The following is a 15,291-nucleotide window of genomic DNA, read 5'->3' on the forward strand; positions in this document are numbered from 1 at the left end:
ATCAAACAAAGTTTTTCTTATTCATGGCGACAAAACGGAAAGTTCAAATGATCTGAAAATGGTCGACCTGATGCCGAAAGGTAATTGCTTAACAATGCAGTAATAAATAATCTAAAATAGCTGTCAACCGACAAGTAAGCAGTGAGGTCTTGGAATTAAAAATAAAATAACAAACATACACAGAACTAACATTGATATTCTGCCGGCATTTTACCGTGCACTATTTTCACAATCATTGCAAGTACACACTTGTTTACTAGTTGTGGCTCTGAAAACATTCCAAGGCAACCATCACCACTGTTACTTCAATGAAGGTTGGGGTAGGGAGGGGGATCAGATTACCACCAACGCAAGCGCAGAAATAAATAGACTGATAGATAGATAGATAGATAGATAGATAGATAGATAGATAGATAGATAGATAGATAGATATATATCGAAATGTCTAAATACCTCTTCATTTGCTTCGAAGTATCTCCCTAACCCTTTTTCTCTATGATGCATTTTCACAAATATGTCAAACCAAATTCAACAGTCTGTCTGTTTTCACTTTCTTACCGTTATCAGTGTTGATATGAAAATTTCAATGAAAAAAATCTTTTTGAGTCTGGAGTCAGAAGCAATTAACCGCTTAATGATAATCAAGCTGTGAGCGTGGGAGGTGAGAGAGCCTGTGGAGAATGCTGGCGTGATGCTGGTGCAGCAACCACTCAGACCTGTCGTTGAATTCTAGAAAACATACTATGGAACAGCAGCAGGTCACAAAACTCTGCAGAACTCTTAACCTACTCCATAATCAAGCCAACAAGTTCTTCTGTTTCCTTTCATTTCATTAATGCGCCTATGTCAGATTCGCTGAAATGTAATTATTGTATCAGACCCGAACAGCACTCCGGGCAGCGAATTCTTCTCCCATAGCATTCAGTTACCTTTTCCTGTAATCTTTGATGTCCCGAATAGTTTCTTTTTTATTAATCCTATTTTGAATAACTTGTCCTCCGCTGCCAACAGTGGCAATGAATACAATAGATTCACTATGTCTGGTTAAACATGCTCCTCCTCTGTTCTAAGTGGACGGCGCTGTATTGGGACTCTTATAATAAGGGCACCAGAACTGAGCCCAATACTGCCAGAGTGTTCTTAGCAGAATTAAGAGTTCTCGTCATTAATTCTCGACTGTTAAACGCAGTCTTCCAAATACATGCGGAGATTGATAAGTTCTTGTCCCAAGGTAGAAGGAGTCAATTTTCGAAAAGCTAGCACAAGTATTTTTCCTACATTTTACACACTTAATCCAGCCGTCGTGGAGCATATGGATCCCTTCTTTGAGGGAGTCGGGGTCTTGGACCTCCAGAGAGACCCGTAGCATGGATGATTTATAAGTTCGTGGCCTAACGGAGACGGAGATGAGGTATTAACTTCAAACTTTCTGCAGTTTAAAAGAGTTGTAACGAGAGCTCTATAACATCCCTTTTTAAACTTAGGCCCCGAACTTATAAATCACCCCTGCTGTGGACCACCTCGAGGTCCAAGAGGCTCTCGTTACCTGGACGTGCAGTTAAACACTTTGAGTGATAATGCAGAAAGTTTCAAGGTAATAACACATTTCCTTCTACCTTAGGCCACGAACCTATCAATCACATCTAGTAATTAAGGACAACGTATCATACGCCTTCTGAACAACAGTATTAACTCGCGTTATCAATGAATTATGCTCGCGGTCAGCAAAATGGCATGTTCCTTCTCACTGCGAAGTATCCTGCCAATAACCCCATCGTCTTCCTTTAATTCAGGTCACAACCCGGTGTGACTTCACACTTGTATGGAGTGAACTTTGATTTCCTCTTCTCAGCTCAGTCCCTTTACTCACTAATGTCCCGTTTTACGTTAAACCAACCATGTACACTAGCTAAGCATGATCAACCTTACTGTCACCTATAAACGTACAAACCAAATCTTCCACTTTCTCATACATCATTTATTAAAAATAAAGTTAAAGAGCAGGATACCCAGAACGTATCCCCGCGCAATACCATGCAAACTATTTTCCATCAGTTACTAATCTCTTCCCTCTGTGGACAAGACTGTTCTGAATTCACGCAGGGATCTTCTCGACTATTGCTATTCTCATTGGTGATGTGCAATAAGCTTTCCTTGCTTTTCTACGCAACTGGGTCTAAACAACTAAACAGACACATATATGGAAATGTATTCGAAAATAAAGTGTTTTCAATTTGTTAAATGTCTGCTTAGAAAGAGAAAGGATATATTCAAAAATATTTTTTTTCAATATAACACGAAACAGCAGACAAGTTCAGCTGTGCAGCATAAAGGTTTACACACCATTCAACAGTCAGTGATTCCGTAATATTATATCTGCATTCATAATTTGGCACAACTATCTCTCGCCAAAGAATACAACTGGCACTTGTCTATGCAACTTCTGCTTCTGATTTCACTGATCTGCACAAGTGAATAGATATAAATTTGAACCGATAAGTCACAAAACTGTATGCGAGAAGACATCAGTCTAAATGTACCGCGTTCCACTTAGAGTTACACGTGAAAATATGTATCCGGAAGCTGGGATGTGACAGATGGAAAATGAAGAGATGGACAAGAAAGATATCACCTCTACATAGATTCATCTATCACTGCCTTCCGCTTCCCCCACATTTTTTATACTGTCAGTACCACCTTCCTTTCCAGTCCTAAAACGGTGCATCGGCCTAGAAGTTCGACTGTGTGTTCACTTTCATAGTCGTTCCCTGGCCTGCTGCGTTCCTCCCGTATTGTGTCTGTATGTGTTGCTCCGGTTATATAGCATCTGCGGAATCTCTTGCTTTTCAGTATTCGAAACATTGGCTGTGATGAAACAGAATACAGGTCTGCACTTAGTTGATCCCTTTCATCAAACTTTGGCCTGTCAGTTAACTGAGGTGAAAACATAAGGATTTCGATAAATCTCCAGCTGAATTTTGTAGAGAGGGGAGACATTAAAATTATGTCTGTCTGAGGAATGCTGTCAGTGAAAGTCCAGACAACTCTGTGGTCTCATTACCTTGATCAGATGAGGCTGCAGAAGCATCAACATTATCAGTGGGGTTAACGACAGACAGTAGAATTAGGAATGACGCCATCAGCTTCCCCAGCAGCGATATTATCATTTCAGCTCAGTGATCGTTCAGGAGATGCAGTGATAACATCAGCCTGGTCAGTGACATGTTTGTAAAGCGCGGACAATTCTGCTTATTGTACGGAAGGGTCTCTATGTACTATAAATCAGGCCTGTAATCATCCTGACGTTTCAGCATTACGGTCAATGTGTCTGATTCATGACTGCTATCGTCCAATCTAAATCCAGGTATTGTCTCCCCAGTGACTCAGACAGATGTCCGTGAGTGCGCTTTGTGGACGGCTGTGCTCTTTCACCCGGCTGTGTTTCACATTGCTGTCCATCAGCAAAGCCCTCTTTATTCCATTCCGTGCAATGTTTTATCTATTTTTAACAATATTTACAATTCATTTCAATATCTTTTTGGAAAAATAAACTGCCTTTTTTATTTTGCACAAACATATAACTGAGGTTATTCCGTAATTCTACAAGTGCCAAACTATAACAGGTTAACTGCATCTCATCTTGACAGTAATTAATGTGATTAGTGATGTGCAATAATTCTCCCTTGTTGCTGGTACACAGCCCGATTGAAACAGCAAAAAATAAACAGGCACATTTATTCGCAACATTCAGCACTTCTTTCTTCAATAATTCAATAATTTAAACATATGTTTACGTGTACACAGTGTATTTGAACAAGTATATTTACTATTTTATTCCTGCTCAGTGACATCAGAGAATATCATATCTGTTGTGTAAAGGTGTAAGTGATGAAGGCTCGGCATTCTTAATTTTTCCCGGTGGTTTCCATTATCTAAACCTACTGAATACAAGCTGCACCTATTTTGCTCATTGAGATTCTTTATCTGCGAACACACTGTATAATGTCCAGATTTATTTTCGTGCGGAATGACTAAATAAAAGATTGTAATAGGACCTGCAAATACATTTCCACCGAATTTCATTTAGATATACGCAAATCTAAATGTGTCGGTGCCTCGATTTATTATTATGTGTTCAATGTTGTGATAAAATATAATGGAGTGAATATTTCTCCTTAAACGCCGGGTCACTCCCGATTTCATTCCGAACGTAAGAACAAATGCTGAGATTTAATACCTTTAAGTTTCACTGCTATTTTGATCACTCTTTGTTACATTGGCCGCAGATCTCTCTGCCCTGAGCTGTATAGCCAGAAAGTTCTAGTCCATAACGAAAGAATGTGTGGAAATTATGTCCACGATACGTCAGGAATCCCCCGCTGTGCAAAGTACTATAAATATAGGTAAATCACACTTGAGGTATTGATTTGCAGCTTGTATGTTGTGCATGATCAGTATTTTTATTTGTTGCAAGAGAGCGGGCATTGATAAATAACGGCATGACCAATTTCTTCAGATATTCAGTGACAGTGTGGTCAGTGTCGACCTGGCATTATCACTACCAGTGTGATTCTGCTGAGAAGTATTTTATGAAGAGGGATATTGTTAAGTTTATTTTTGCTTTATGGTCTTATCTGGTTTTCGCGGTGTACATCGTTAGGCTGGACGGAAAAATATACTGAGAGTATACCAATATACTGAGAGATGGTTCAGAATAAGCAGTGGTATTCTCTATGTGTGTTCAGTCGTGGACCGAAATAGCTGGGATTGTAACATTGCTGATTGGAGTGAACTAGACAATCTATGTGGACGCTGGCATGTCGGGGTAAGCAGATAATACCAATGTGGTCAGTCTTGTGCCTGTACGGTAGAGACAGCTCTGTTCATTGCAGTAATGGATCGTTCTACGTTTGCCCAATGTAGTTTCATGCAGACTGTCAGTACGCAGGGGATTCAGTGATACTCGGCTGCGTGGATCCAGAATAGTTTTCTTCACAGAGGCAAGATAGTGGCAGCAGAGTGAGAACATTTTGCATACTGTTGTGCGGTCAAGCTTCCGAAATCAATATGTTCACAAGCGGCAGAAGTTGCCTCAATGTTTTTTGTTGTTCGCCATCTGGACAGATGTTCTTTAGGGACAACAGAGCACTCAGTTAGTATATACGTTTGCAAAGGTTTGTCTGAATTTTTACCATGGGAAGCCGAATCTTACGTTTCAGAACCTCTCTAGGTGGATATATTTAAAGAATCGGAAAAGAACATCATGGAGAGAAAACAGTCTGAAGCCTCACATAAAACATCCTTGGAAGCAGCCGGATGGCGACAGAGTTAGATAAACTCGTAGCTTGGTGGGCTGGGCGACGATGGCATGTAACAGCGACTTCTTCTGGCTCATCTACGGAAACAGCTCAACGCCCCGTTCCCCTTTTCATTGTGAAAGGGGTTTTATCGAAGACCCTGACCTGGCGTTTTACTCAAACTTCGATTATTTCCGGTGGTGGTTCACGCACCAGGAGGATCACAGAAAGTCGCTTGTCGAAATCTCGTCTCCGGGCTTCGTCGCCTAGTGAACGAGGCGATTCTGTTCTGGCACCGCCAGCTCAGGCGCCACGGGTGAAAACGGAACCTCGGAAACAGCGGATCAGCTGACTGGGGCGCTGTACTCCGCGAATCACTCGCGCTCTTTCTCCCTCGTTTTTGTTTAACAGAAGTAATTGGGTGGCCTTGCTGCTGCTTGCGCTAACGAGCTGGGAGGAGGGAGATCGGTGGCCTGACATTTTTACTGCCATTCATTCATTCTTTGGGCTACTCTTCTGTTATCGTGCATGTTGCGAAGAAAAAATAATCACTATGGGCATCTCCCAGACGCTAGAAGAGTGGCGAGGTTTCCTGCATTTTGATTTACAGCGGATAGCAATCACCGTTATTTTCCATGTTCCAATGTTTTAATGTTACTGCAACATTTGCCCGGCCTTTGCTTGACTGAAAACGTCACACAGAAAAGTTCAGGATTTGTCGATATCTATGTCTCACTTTCTGTAGTATCTGTTCGCAAACCATTTGCTCGCGCCACCGCTGAGGGGGGATAAAAGACCTCTCCGCTTTCTGCAGGTATCACTTTCCACATCAATCCCTTGTCACCTATCGCTTCCGACTGATGTACTTCCTGGTACTGCATGCTGCAAGCGTAACGTTCCACACCTCCGTCTACACTCATCCCTCACGGAAATTGGTCCTTACATGTCAGGCGATTATATCCGGTTCTCCCGGTGCGGCAGACTCCACATCGGTGAGCCCCAAAGTCGACTTGGGTAGCGTGTTGTGGAACGCCAACGCTTCTCAATCACCCACTAAATCCGATCCACATCCATTTGCCAATGCATGTGTAGCAACCAGGGTGAGCACTCAAATTGTACGCGGCACAGCTGGCTGGTACGCTCACAGGAATTTTTATTCTTACCCTCTCCCACTGTGTAGTGCCCTCCTGCTTCAAAACATCCACCATTATCTCTGTACAAAGAAAAACAAAGAAGCGTGTCTAAACGAGTGGCGTCCTGTCGCATTCACCTCTATCATAGACAAATGTTTTGAGAGGCTGGTCGAGACCTACATCTTCAGCATGTTACCGCGCACACTGGACAACCCACAATTAGCCAATTGATAAGCAGCCTGTGCAAATCGATAGCTCGGCACTCCGCTGAGAGCAGGGATGTATACGACAGAGTACTGTTATTGGACTACCTTTCACCATACAACATCATAATTCCTCCCTGTCTCGACAAGAAGTTTAGACACCTCGGCTGGCACTCCGCCTTGACCTGTTGTATTTTACATTTCTTGTCCGACCCCGGCAGTTGGAAAGGATGGGTTAACTCAACTGGCCCCTCTGACACATCACATGACTCCTCTGCTCTTCTGCAGATAGACTCACGATCCATAGAACCTTAGAACACTACAGCACAGTACAGGCCCTTCAGCCCTGCATGTTGTGCCGACCCATATAATCCTTAAAAAAGAAGTACTAAACCCACACTACCCCATAATCCTCTATTTTTCATTCATCCATTTGCCTGTCCATGAGGATCCTAAATACCCCTAATATTATAACCTCCACCACCCTCCCTGGCAAGTCATTCCAGGCACTCACAACGCTCTGTGTAAAAATCTTACCCCTGATGTGCCCCGAAATATTCCCTTCCTTAAGTTTGTACATAAGCCCTCTGATGTTTTCTATTGGTGCCCTAGGAAACAGATACTGAATATCCACTCTCTCTATGCCTCTCATAATCTTGAAGACCTCTATCAATTCCCCTCTCATTCTTCTGCGCTCCAAAGTGAAAAGTCCCAGCTCTGCTAACCTTGCTTCATATTACTTGTTCTCCAATCCAGGCAACAACTTGCTAAATCTCCTCTGAATCTTCTCCATAGCTTCCTCATCCTTCCTATAATGAGGTGACCAGAATTGAACACAATAATCTAAGTGCGGCCTCACCAGAGATTTGTAGAATTGATCGTGTTGCTGCTCCTGCCAGCCAATCAAGTTTGCGATGATACGACATTGATAGGCCTTGTATCCAACAATGATGGGATAGCCTACAGACGAGAAATCAACAATCTGAGACACAGAAAATAACATCTCCATCATTGTTGAAAAAACGAAGCAGCCGATCGTAGATTACCGGAGGAATACGAGAGCCCCTATTGACATAAATGGGACTGCAGTTGAGAAGATAATAAGTTTAAAGTTCCGCAGTTTACACATCATCGAGGATCTGACCTAAACTGTACAAGTTGGCTGTCTGGTGAAAAATGGACAACAGCGCCTGATCCACAGACGGCAGAAGCGGTTTGGCATGAGTCGCCAAATACTCAGGACATTCTACAGGGGCAGTATCGACGGCATGCTGACTGGCTGTGTCATCGCCAGGTAAGTGAACTGTATGACCTTCAGTCACAGAGCACTGCAGAGAGCGGTGCCGACAGCCCTGCGCATCTGTGGACGTGAACCTTCCTCTCTGCAGGACATGTACTGCAGGTGCGTAAAAAGGGCCCGGAAGATCTGCAGGGACTCCAGCCATACCAACCATAAACTGTTTCAGATGCCTCCGTCTGGCGGTAGAGCAGCATGAAGACCAGGACCACCGGGCTCCGGGAAACTTATTTCTCCAGGCCAGCAGATACCAATACACATTAATCTGATTTTGTATATGACTGTACATAGTTTGTGAATGTACGTACATGTGTACAAAATAAAACCCATCCAATTTTAGTGTATGGGCTATATTTTACCACATGGGTGATTAATAACAACGGGCATAACACCAATCTCAGTTGTTTTAATTTGATGTCTCAATGAAAAATTGGAAGAGAACATATGATTTTCACCTGACGAATCAAAAAAAGTTGTGGGGATCCATCAGAGTTTCATGGAAACATAAGAAACACTTTGGATTTTCAGCACACAATTTCAGTGCGAATGTAACGTATTGATTTTATGGAATTTAATTCGGTTTTCGTGTCAATAGACACGAAATAGATGGTAGTCTATTATTGGTAGAAACTCACACGAAGACTAGAAGACGTACAGAGCGGAGATATGTCAACTAGAGGAGTATGGTCACAGCAACATCCTGGTAGGCAACATCAGTGAGGCGAACGAGCTGAGTGTGGATTTCTGGAAGAGTAAGCGGAGGAATATACACCAACCCTCATAGACGGATCAGAAGTGGAGAGAGTGAGCAGTTTCAAGTTACTGAGTGTTAAGATCTCTGAGGACCTAACCTGGTCCCAACATGTCGATGCAGTTATGACTCAGGCAGGAGAGCGACTATATTTCATCTGGAGTTTGAAGAGATTTGGCATGTCAACAGAGACGCTGCAAAATGTCTAAAGATGTACATCGGAGATCAGTCTACGTCACTGAATGGTATGGGAGGAGGGGTGGGGTCTACAGAACAGGACCGAAAGAGCTGCAGGGGGTTGTAACTTTATTCGGTTCCATCTTGGGTACGATTCCACAATGTACCCAGGACATCGTCAAGGAGCGATTTACTAAGCAGCCAGGGTATCCTCATTTTCTCATATTTTCCCATTCTCAGGTTGGAATCGGAATCAGAAGCAGGAGCAGAATCAGGTTTACTGTCACCGGCATGTGACGTGACTTTTTTTTTTACTTAGCAGCAGCAGTTCAATGCAATACATAATCGAGCAGAGAGAGTTAAAAACAGAATAAATAAAATAAAACATAATAAACAGACAAGTAAATGAATTACGTATATTGAATAGATTATAAAAAGAATGTGCAAAACCAAAAATAATGTATATCAAAAAAAAGAGTGAGGTCGTGCCCAAAACTTTAGTGTCCTCTTAAGAATCGGATGGCAGAGGGAAAGAAGCTGTGCCCGAATCGCTGAGTGTGTGCCTTCAGGCTTCTGTATCTCCCACTTGATGGTAACAGTGAGAAAAGGGCATGTCCTGGGTGCCTGAGGTCCTTAATAATGGACGCTGCCTTTGTGAGACAGAGAAGCCTCAAGGCACAGAGGCAGCGATTGAGGATCAGCTTCTTCTGCCCTGCCAATGGATTCCTAAATGGGCATTGAACACGTGAACACTACCGCACTTTTTAATATGTGTGATTTCTGTTTTTGAACGAATTTTAATCTTTTCAAAATGCGTATACTCTTATTTATTAATTTCATCACTATTATTATATTTTTATGTGTTGCATTGAACTGCTGTTTCTAAGTTAACAAGTTTCGCGACACATGCCTATGAAAAGAAAATTGATTCAGATTCTGCAAGAACAGTAATCAGAAAATATTCTATTTCAGCAGCAGACGCCAGGTGTTCTAGAAATTAAACTGGCAATGTTCACATTATCTTTTGTTTTAACTTATAACATCCCTTGAGGAGACAAATTCCTGGCACAGACTCAGAGTGAGAAAAACATTTTAATGTAAGTGTTTGTGTAGCTGGCTGTCCCTAATGTGACTGATGTGACAACCACTCTATTTGACTCTGTGGAATTACTCGCACTTGCTTATAACTCTGTAAAGCCGATCACCGGTCCATCGGAGCAGCTGGAACGCTCCGTACAACTGAACGCTGCTTCTGACAGAATATGGGATATCCAGCGATTTACTATATCGCGGCCATTTTCTACCCTACAGTTGTAGCGATCGGTATCCCTGGTAAGATACTGGAGCTGGTCTCTACATGCATGGTTTTGTCGTCTTGATGCTGATGCCCTGCACTGTTCGGAATTTCACTCAGTACAGATTCTATCCTCATTTGAAAAGTGTTACAAGAATGGAGTGTTCAAGTATCCAATGGATTTATTTTCATTTTTCGTGTGTGAATCGATGTGTTTTTGGCTTGTCAATTACGTTGGTACCGATATTGACATCGTTTCATAGTTTCACCTGGCTCGGCTTTCTGAAGCGATACCGGTCTATGGGTTTCTAAGTCGGAGTCTCTATCAATACAGACACTTCGACCTTACAACAACAGCATGGCAGCTTTATCAAATGACCGACCGGTCTATTTCCGACACGCAGGTCTGTTCTGTAACAAGTCAGTAAATTGTAATTTATACTTTAAATCTCCTTAATTTCACTACAAATAAACCCGTTAGCCGGTTCACCTCTAATAATATAAATGGTGTTGTTTATGCAGCCATTGACAGTTCACCGGTATGTGAATTGCGGTAATCAGATGCCTGGCTCTAAACTGTCGGAACGTGGCCAACCCAGAGCCACCCCAGTCCATTATTATCCTACAGTCCGAGTGCACCGACGGAGTCCACATACACTGGATTTCACAAAAAAAAATGTCCTGTATAACAGCAGAAGAATGGATAGCATTCAGACAGATGCACCTAACGATTTTTTTTTGTTTACTCTCCAAATTTCTTCCAGTTAATTTAACGGCGATTGTGATCCTATCTCGGGGAAAGTGCGGACTCTCCAAATGTATCACCCGTTACCTGGTTGGAATGGCAACAGCGGATGTGACGGTGGTTATAGTTGCTGCGTTAATAGAACAGACCAACTATATCTACATGTATACCAGATACCTGCTCATCACTCCTGTGTGCGCCCTGACACTTGTATTTAGAATTATAGCAATGGACTGTTCTGTTTGGTTTACGGTGAGCTTTACCTTTGATCGTTGCATCGCAATCTGTTGTCGAAAACTACGGGAACGATACTGCTCTGAGAGAACAGCAACTGTGGTTATGGTTACCGTGGTTATAGTGAGCTGCGGCAGAAGTGCCCCGTTTTACTTTGCCATTGAACCTTACGTCATTATTGACAACATACCGTGGCGTTGCTCTTTCACATATGAATACGCTACTTTACACGTCTGGAAAGTATTCGAATTACTGGATAGCATTGTAACACCATTGCTACCAATCGGCTTAATGCTCGTGTTCAATGGGTTAACTGTAAGACATGTCATCGCGGCCAATAGAGTCCGCAGAGGGCTTCGGAACAGCAGCGATAAACAGAAAGATACAGAGATGGAAAACCGGAGAAAATCGATGATTTTATTGTTTGCAATTTCAACTAATTTCATCTTGTTTTGGATGCCCTATGTAGCACGTTCCCTGAAATGGCAAGCACAAAACTATTTTTACGAGGACAGATATTTCAGTTCCCCGGTATACATCCTACAACAATTTGGGTTCATGCTGCTAATTCTCAGTATGTGCACCAACACTTGTATCTATACACTGACACAGAGGAAGTTCAGAGAACAGCTGAAGAATGGACTGAAATATGTGTTTACATTGAATGGTCATCTGTGTAGATAACGACCACTCCAATTGTAATTCAGCGGAGTTTTCGAATAAAGCAGTTTAAAAATTAGTATTTTTTTCATAAATTCAAACTACCATTTGCCTAGTCATCCCGAAATTGCAAAGACCACGGAGGATTGCATATTTCAGACAGACAAGGTAGGAAACTGGGCTGATGTTCAATGGGCTGGCGGGATTGTTGCATACGTTGAATTACTCCAAACTATCGCAGAGAGACTTGACAATCACAAGGGCAGGAATAGCTTCTAGACATTCCGGGATTCAAATGTTTCAACATGGACAGGGTCGGGTAAATGAGAGCAATGGAAGTGTAATTGAAACAGTGAGAGTGTGATGTTATCACAGCTGCAGAAAGGCAAAAAACGGTGAAAAAATTTTCTATTGATGGACCATGAGTAGAACTCAGAATCAAAAAAGGAGAAACCACTCATTTCGGAGTGTTGTGAAGAGATCACACACCCCGCAGCCTATCACCAAAGAAAAAGGTACGGAGAAAGGTAGGAACTGATCGGGAGATAGATTTTGGACAGGTGTCATATTAATAGGGTGGACGTCACAGGCAACTTTAACTTCACTAATATGCATTGGTACTTCATCGTGTAAAAACTTTCAGATATGACATAATTACTCGATAATAGGGCAGGCGGAATCAATAACAGTCCATCCAGGATCTGGTACCATAAATGACACAGATATCTTCGCGTGTCAACTATTCGACATTTACTATGCCCTTACACCGGGATAGGAGAAGACAGTATGGATTGTATTTAACAGTTGCTATCAGGTAGGAACCTGGGAGCCGAATTTGGGAAGTGGTGTGCTCCTTGAAATGCGCAACAGTTAATTCATAATGCAGCACTTGACTGGGGTAAAGTATAGACTTGTCACATTGAGGTAAGGAACAGAAGGAAGTATAAAGTCACCCTGGTTGGCAAGGGATATGAAAAACCTCATCAAGAAGAATAAAGAAAGAAACTTAATGCTCAGGAAGAAAAGATCAGTTTGGGCTATGGAAAGTCACAATATAACCAGGAAGGTGATTAACAATGGACTTAGAACTGTTAGAAGGGTAAATGGGAAGGCCTTGGTGAGTCGCAGGTACGTGAAAAGTAGGAGGATGACGCGGGAGAAGATGGGACAGATCAGAGATAGAAGTGGAAGCATGTGTCTAGAGGGCAAGGAGGCAGTGGAGGTCCTTAATGATGCTTTGCTTCGGTATTCACCAGTGAGCGGGACTTTGATGAATACTTTATTAATCTTTATTACTATTAGACATACTTTATTGATCCGAGGGAAAGTGGGTTTCGTTACATTCGCACCAACCAAGAATACAGTGGAAATATAGCAATACCAAACCATAAATAATTAAATTATAATATGTAAATAATGCCAAGTGGAAATAAGTCCAGGACCAGCCTAATGGCTCAGGGTGTCTGACACTCCGAGGGAGGACGTGCAAAGTTTGATGGCCACAGGCTGGAATGACTTCCTATGAAGCTGAGTTTTGTATCTCGGTGGAATGAGTCTCTGGCTGAATGTATTCCTGGTCCTAACCAGTACATTATCGTGTGGATGGGAGTCCTTGTCCAAGCTGGCATGCAACTTAGACAGTATCCTCTTTTCAGACACCACCGTCAGAGAGTCCAGTTCCACCAGCACTATCTGTATGTAGGTACAGCTCAAAAAGGCAGATATGCTGGCACATACCCTTCTAGGATTTATGCGCTGGAAACTTGTAAAACATTAAAATCAATCATTCCCCTTTGCTAGAATGGATATACGGGTAATTGCAGAAAGCGGGCGCAGATATTATTGTGATTTTGGAAATTATATTGCGTCTTCACTGCCACAGGATGAGTAGCAGATGATTGGTGGATGGTAAATGTCTTTCATTGCTCAATAAATGCAATAGGGAGCGTCCTGGGATTTACAGGCTAGGGGTTTTCCGCCAGTCGTTGGCAAGCTATTGGAGAGGATATTGAGAGACGGAAGTTATGAGTACCTGAAGAAAAGTATTCTGGTTGTTGATAGTCTGCATGCTATTGTGGGGGCATGTCGTCCCCTAAGAATTTGACTGTATTCTTTGAAAAAGTGATAACTTATATACAGATGAAGACAAAACAGTCTACGGGGTGTGCATTAATTCTCTAAGTTGTTTGACTGGGTTATGCATGGTAGGCACCTGCAGAAAAGCAGAGGGCATTACATGTAGGGAAACCTGATTGCGTGGACACAGAATTAGCCTATTAACAGAAGGCAGATGAGGTAGCAGATCAAGGGAAGTCTGCCTGGAGGACCGAAACCGGTGACATTACATAAGGAAGGTATAATCTCTATTACTGCTTACGACGATGTCTCCGTTCTGCTATTACGCTGTTCTGACATTAATGTAATTGGCTGTTTGCAGCTTATCTGGCTACATTTTGTTAGCACGTCTAGCGGTATCCTCTGTTAATACCCAAGTTTAACTTACCGGACTCTTTATTCCTTCAAATTCCTCACTATCCTTGTATTTCCGGCAAAGTCGAGTGCTAAGAATGGAATTCTGAGGCGTTAAAACGCGGTTAATTGTTATGTCTTTAAGATATCTTCACATACAAACACAGTCTAATGAATTTCCTTTCCACTCGAGTACCTCGATCGTGTACTGATCTCCGGTAATCATTTGCCTGTAACGGCTCACTATGATCTTCCGCGGTCGCAAATGTCCCAATATCCTGAGAAATATCTCCAGATACTGCAGCACAAAGGAAGCGGCGCATTTTATATTCCTGTTTCAGTGTCCTGCCCCGTTTCCTTACATTGCCATTTCTCTCTGGTCGCAAAAGGGGAAGGGGTAGCAACAGTACTGTATTTTATTTCGCTTTTGTTGCTGGCAGAAGACGTTTGGAACGAGGCCTATCGTCGTACTAAACATACGGAGGTCTGTCATTACATCACTAACGTCCTCTCCTATTTCAAAAGCCCATATTATTTCTCTCTAAATGGGCAAGTTGGTCCCGTACCTCTTCTATCTGCTTCAGATATTTTATGTGATCTCCAGTGTTATAGTTATTTTCTGATAATGATTTCGGAATTACATTCATAATGTGCTTACATCAGTACAAATTTTCCTCAATCCCACTTCGGTACAAGCAAAAATGATTCCTATCACTCACTATTGCCTTTAGCAAACCCTCTAAAACTGACCAAATACATCATTTCCACGGTCCCCTCATTGTAAATCACTAGGCTTCTCCTTAAGGTAGATATTTTCTCTTCAAGTCGAGACACCTATCGAATTCAATTGAATTGACATTATTTCTTACATCGTTCACATACGTGAGGAGTACAAATTTTTATGCTTCATTTTATCTCTCCCCCTTACTGTTTTTAATTGCCTTCTGTTATTTTTTTGGTTTAAATCCTACACCTCTATATTTGCACAATATTGAGCTATTGTATCCCAAGTACATTATTATTATGCTGTC

Source organism: Hypanus sabinus, unplaced genomic scaffold (genome assembly GCF_030144855.1).
Source record: "Hypanus sabinus isolate sHypSab1 unplaced genomic scaffold, sHypSab1.hap1 scaffold_332, whole genome shotgun sequence".
NCBI lineage: Eukaryota > Metazoa > Chordata > Chondrichthyes > Myliobatiformes > Dasyatidae > Hypanus > Hypanus sabinus.